Below are 6410 nucleotides of genomic sequence, written 5' to 3'. Positions count from 1 at the left end.
ATAATTAATTAGGGTGATATAATAAAATCATGGTTGAAGCAGGCAGCTGAAGCAGACGCGTCGAAGCTAGATGCTTCAACCGGTGCCGTCATAAATATTTATTTTACTTTTTTATTAAATATTATTAATTCTTAATATATAAATAATTTATAATAATTAATTAGGAGTGATATATTAAAATCACGATTGAAGCAAATAGCTGAAGCAGACACGTCGAAACCACCTGGATATAGAAGTAATTATATATCAAGTAGGTGTGTAAGGATTATGGGTGAATCAATATATAAAATAACTTGTATTTTAATAAAAATTAAAATGGCAAGGATTTGAATTAAATTAACCCTCCCAACAAATAAAAAAAAAATGTGGCTTAAAATAACAAGGGTTTGGGTTAAATTAATTCTCCAAATAAAAAAAATATGGCTTAGCTTGTTCCTCCAACTCCTTCCCAACATTATTTTCCACCATTTTTTCCCTAAGTAAAGTTAATCAATTTACTAAAAATTAAAATTGTAAGGATTTGATTCCCCCTCTTTCTCCCATTATTTCCCACCATTTTTTTTAAATGCTTTTCACCATAGAGTTTGGGTTAAATTATAATTTCATATGTAAACCCTACATTCTAATTTGGGCGTTGGTTGGACTAGGCAGAAGCTCCGACGTCACGGTGCTGGTCGCTGGGTTGGATTTTGGATAACCTCTCCTTGCTAATTGAGACTCTTTTTTCACATTAACGGTACTTTTCACCCCTTTTGATTGAGTAATTACGTGCCTTTTTGTTTGGAAATATATTTTACCCAATTTTTGTTTTTGGGTATTTTTAGTAACGATAGATATGCTTATTCTTTGTCGTCAATCTAATGTTTTTTTAGATTTTTCCGCAGCTTTACATATTCTATTGTATCTAGTATCGTGTATTCCATGTCCCGTTTGTGACACGATGTATCCTGTGATAATGTATAAGTTGTACATCAGGATAGTTAAGGGGTAAATATGGGCAACTTCCTCTGTTTTGAGCAAGACATAATTTGAACTTTATGTTTAGTGTTATTGTTTGTTTTCTGTATATAATTGGTGGTCATTATGACTGTGATGTTGCCAAGTACAAGTTGAACCTATTCGATGTTCACATCCGATTAAAACAACTACAAGTTTAGCTTTGAACTTACAAAGATTTTTAAAAGCCAAAATGTCATGGATTTTAGCTAGTATTTTCTCTTATAGACTTCTGCTTTAAAGCTAAAAGTCAGAATTTGTTTCTACTAACTCAGCACATAGTTATTGGAGAATTTTGCTCCATAAAAACCATCTACAACAATTATTTTAGTGCATCAAATTCTTATGGGATTGTAACTATCCCTTTTGAGGAAGAACAGGAAAGCTTGTTGTTACCAGCACAACATAAAAAGCTCCACAACTACTCTCTCATTCTGATCCTTTAAACCTACTCCTAGTTTACCTAGGTAACTTAACAGGCCCAGTTGTAATTAATAGAAAGGAAAAAAATTACCAGATTAAATAATTGATGCTGGGCTAAATACATAGTTTCCACAGAGGTAGCATCATTAGACCGAATTCTCTCAAGAAATTCAGAGAATGTGATCAGCTCTTGCTTCCATTCCTGGCACAAATAGGTCCTTCCAACCTGGAAGATGGTTTAACTCAATATCATGATGTTGTGCCAACATTCTTACTTAATGTTTTGTTACCATTAGGCGAAAGAATGTGCTAGGAATTAGATAATAGTACACTGCTGCAGTGTTGAATAGCTATAGCTAAGTTAAAATAAAAGTATTAGAAGTATTATTATAGTCAAGTGCATTGTTAAGTATCTCTGATAGGAGGGGTTGTGCGGATGGTAAGTACCCTCCACCTCCAGCCCTAAGATGTGGTTTGAGTCATTAAGAGAGCAAAAGGGTGAGCTCCATTGCTTTGAATAATAGTTATACTTGCAGATAGTCATCAACACCCTCATGAGTGTGAAGAAGCTCAGTTAGCCTTGACATAACTGTTGGTTTTCAACTAATAAAGGAGGTAGTCATCTATTTGTTCCTGATTGCTGAAGTTAGATTGTTTTATAAGCAAAAATAGAATGCTTTATTTTTATTTGGAAAGATACCTTCTTTATCATAAAGGAGACAGAAAAAGAATATTCTGAAATTGGGAACATTCACACTTGTAATACAAGAAATGTTTTACTGATAACTTATTAAAACAATGAAAATTGGTATCTTCTTTGCAAGATTAAATAGCAAACACAATAAATTTGATAAAGACGAACAGAAAAACATTAATGCTTAATAGTTAATCCTAAAGTAAACACATAGATATCATAATAAACTAGACATAACAAGATATTGGTGGTGATAGTTAACATGACTTTTTAAGCTCTGGGCTTGAGCCGCCCTCGTTGGCTAACTTGAACAGATGAGCCTGAGATGTTGCAGCCCTGTCTAAACTAACTGAGTGCTGCAACAAAATTGTTCTAAAATTATATCATTAAGTGTTATAAAATGCTGCATATTGAAATTAAGAATGTAAACTAATAGTCAAATCAAGCATATAGAAAAAAATGTGATTACGCAGGTCAAAATTGTAGCTAGCTTTCCACGTCTCTGACGAAATATGAGATAAGTGTTTCATATTAAAAAAGTATCTCTTGTAAGCAATGTCAACTCTAATGCATTCAATATGTGAAATAATTTTATCTCCTATTTTCTTTCTATAAACTTACATTGTCAAAACAAATTATCAGGACTTATCTTCTAAATCAGTTGCTTAAAATGTGTTTTTCTTACTTTTGAATTTAAATAAGTAATGAATAATGATTACTATCTTCTTCCCAAACAAAACTTTATCATCTTTATATTTTAGCTTTCTTCGTTATGACAACTCTGTGAGTTCACTGGCATCTCTCTAAGGCAACTTCTAACATCTTGGACTCGGCTTTTGTGGTCATGTTATCTTCATTCTCCACAAGTTTTTTCCCATTGCTTGTTTCACAACCAACATTAGATGCATCATTTATCTTATCAGGAGTTGGAATGTCTAGGGACCCAATGTCACTCTTTCAGGAATTTCTTTTAAACCTTTTTAGATGAAGATACACTTGTTTTGCAATCAGCATCTGATGCATCACTCATCTCATTTGGAATTAAAACAATCAGGGACTCAATGTCACTCTTTTTGGGCTTTCCTTTTAGACCTTTTGGATGAAAATACTGGTAATTATTTATACATTTTGGATGGTAGTAAATTTTTTATGCAATTGTGGTCCATTATGTTTATTTCATTTGCAGGAAGCATCTCTTAATAGACCAGCCACTCGTGAAGAGGTATGGAAGAAGACCCATATGAAAATTAGAGATGAAAAAGAACCCTAGGTTGAAATAGGGGCAGCGGATACTTACGTAAGTTCATATCTTACTTAGAATTTATTTTATATCATTTATTATATACTAATTTTACTTTTAATATAGAATCGAACTTTCAAGCAATTGAAGCGATTAAAAGGAGTCGACCAACAGATGATCAAGGCAATTCAATCATGCCATCAGGGGAAGAAACTCTCTCATGCTGGTTGGATATAGTTGGGGGCGTGTGTAAGGGTTTTCTCTGAGAAGAACTTTTCACGTCTTTAGTGTGGATTGCAAGGTATAGGGAGTTCTTCCATCATATGAGCAATTTGAGGAGATGCGACATGAAGTTCGGGAGATTGCTAGGAAGTATGAGGAGGAACGAAAAAGAAGGATGGAGGAGTGGCGTAGGACGACAATTGAGTTAGACGTCAAAGAATTCAAAGCTCACGTAAATACCTTGCTGATGATGGTGGAGAGGATGGAATTGAGCATTAGGTGGCATTGTTGTTTTAGGTTTGAATTTTGTTAGTTTGGAGTGTTTGAAAGAATTTGTTTGGTGATTCTTTGCACATTTTTTGATACTTGTTTGCATATTGTTTAAGTTGGATGAATATGTATGAAGTTTGGTTACTTAGTTTTAATGTTTGAATTGTTTCAGAAATATTTTTCTTATTGTTTTGCTGGTTAATATTGGTTGTATGTTGATTTTCTATTTAAATATTGAGTTTTAGTGCAGTAAAAAACGAATAATAACACCAGATTGGCAAGGGACTTCTGTAGCTATATCCCTCAAAATATTCAAATATTAAATTAATTTTTTATTTAACTTAGCGAGGGATATCTCTCAATATATTTAAATTTATAATTTGTATTAATTTTATGTACCAAGGGTCATCCCTCGCTAAATAATAAATTAATATTATATATATTTTTAATATAGCAAGGGACGCCTCTCACTAAATAATAAATTAATATTATATATATTTTTAATATAGCTAGGGACGTCCTCACTAAATAATAAATTAATATTATATATATTTTTAAATATAGCAAGGGACGTCCCTCACTATTTTATATTTTTTTTGAAAAATTGTAAGATCAAAACAGTGATGGTTGAGTGTCGGAGTCCTTCAGTACTTTGCGAGGGTCTCACTTACTAATAATTAGCAAGACTCAAATTAGCAAGATACCTTATAGTGATGGCTACCCTCACTAAATCTTGATCAGTGAGGGACGTTCTCACTAATCATATGGCTAAAACAAGACCTTTTAGTAGTATATGAGCAAATCAAATTCGCATATATCGCCGTAGCAGTGTCTATTCATCATCAATTGTCTTTTTTACTTCTGCTTCTATAATCTCAAAAACTCTACTTCACATTCTCCTTCTATATATATCTATATCACGATAATTATCACAACTCAGCATCTCACAAATATGGCATTGCCTGATGATGTTGGAGACAAAACTAGACAAGTATTGGCTGCTCAGGCACACATATTGAACCATACAGTCAACTTCATCAACTCCATGTCACTAAAATGTGCAATTCAACTTGGAATTCCAGATATCATTCATAGCCATGAACCTCTCCAATTTAGTAGAAGGCCTCCCCATCAACAATAACGCTAAAATCCATGATTGTGTTTACCGTCTCATGCGTATTCTAATCCATGCTGGCTTCTTTACTCAAGAAGAAGAGGGTTACTTACTCCGAATTCACGTCTCCTCCTTAAAGATGAGCCTTTGAGGTTAGTCCCCCTTGTGCAATTTGCACTAGATCCAGTTTCAATGGATCCGTTTCACTATCTCAGCCAATGGTTCCACAATGGGGACTCTTGTACTCCATTTGCCACACTGCTCATGGAAAGCCCTTTTTTGAATATGTCGAGAAGGAACTAAAAATTAACGGTCTATTTAATGAAGCTATGGCTAGTGATGCCTGATTGGTTATAAGTGTGGTGATAGAAAATTGTAAGGGAGTTTTTTAAGGAATGAAATCACTGGTGGACGTTGGAGGTGGCACTGGAACCGTGGCTAAAGCTATTGGCAATGCATTTCCTAAAATAAATTGCATTGTCTTTGATTTGCCACATGTAATTGAAGGATGTGAGGGGAGCAAGAACCTGAGCTATGTGGGAGGAGACATGTTTAAGTCCATTCCTTCTGCCGATGCAATTTTGCTTAAGGTAACTTTGTAACAAACGACATTCTTCTTTTACTCAGAGATTGATTTCATGTATGGTCGTTGTAACTTTTTCACCATAACAATAAAGGCACTTGTGGGTAATGGTTTATTTATGTTTGATGACTGATGACAAACAGTGGAGATTACATAACTGGAGCGATGTAGAGTGTATCAAAATATTGAAGAAATGTAAAGAAGCAATTCCTAAAAGGGAGAATGGTGGAACGTTGATCATCATTGACATGGTACTGATGGATAGCCAGAAAGGAGATGACAAGTCATATGAAACTCAACTTTTCTATGACATGCTTATGATGGTTGATGCATCTGGAAAACAAAGAATTGAACAAGAATGGGCAAAACTCTTCTTGGATGCTGGTTTTACTGACTACGAGATTATTCCTATCTTAGGATTAAGATCTGTAATTGAGGTTTACCCTTAAATCTACAGTCTTGGCCAAATTAAATAAAACGTCCTGCATCATTGATATGTTACTGCTAGTGAATATTCTGATATGATTGTTTCAGTATCAAGCAAAATACATATCATTTGAATCTTTTGGCCTGAAATGTCCCTTTTTCCCTCAACGAGGAGAGAAATTTTTCATTATTTAGGGATTTACTACTGAATAATCTCCTTCAAGTTTGTAGTATACAGAGGTTCAAATAGACTATCGGCCAATGAGTTACTTTGCACATTACTTCGATGTTAAAATTATACATTTCGAGACTCATGCGCGAGCAAATATACGTCTGGTTTTTATTCCTCGGTAGAACACTTTTCAATATACAAGTAATGAGTATTCCTTGTTGATAAAGCTCATTGATCAACAAGTTAAATGGAACTTAACTGGGAGATTTT

At 33.9% G+C, this 6410-nt stretch overlaps 1 pseudogene; it reads left to right on the top strand.

Annotated features, from left to right (window-relative positions):
- Positions 1–4689: 4689 nt before the first annotated feature.
- On the top strand, positions 4690–6109 carry LOC107862870 (annotated as a pseudogene).
- Positions 6110–6410: the final 301 nt, after the last annotated feature.

Source organism: Capsicum annuum, chromosome 3, assembly GCF_002878395.1.
Source record: "Capsicum annuum cultivar UCD-10X-F1 chromosome 3, UCD10Xv1.1, whole genome shotgun sequence".
NCBI classification, from domain to species: domain Eukaryota; kingdom Viridiplantae; phylum Streptophyta; class Magnoliopsida; order Solanales; family Solanaceae; genus Capsicum; species Capsicum annuum.
The sequence above is the reverse complement of the archived record's forward strand: the minus strand, read 5'-3'. Positions and strand labels throughout refer to the sequence as shown.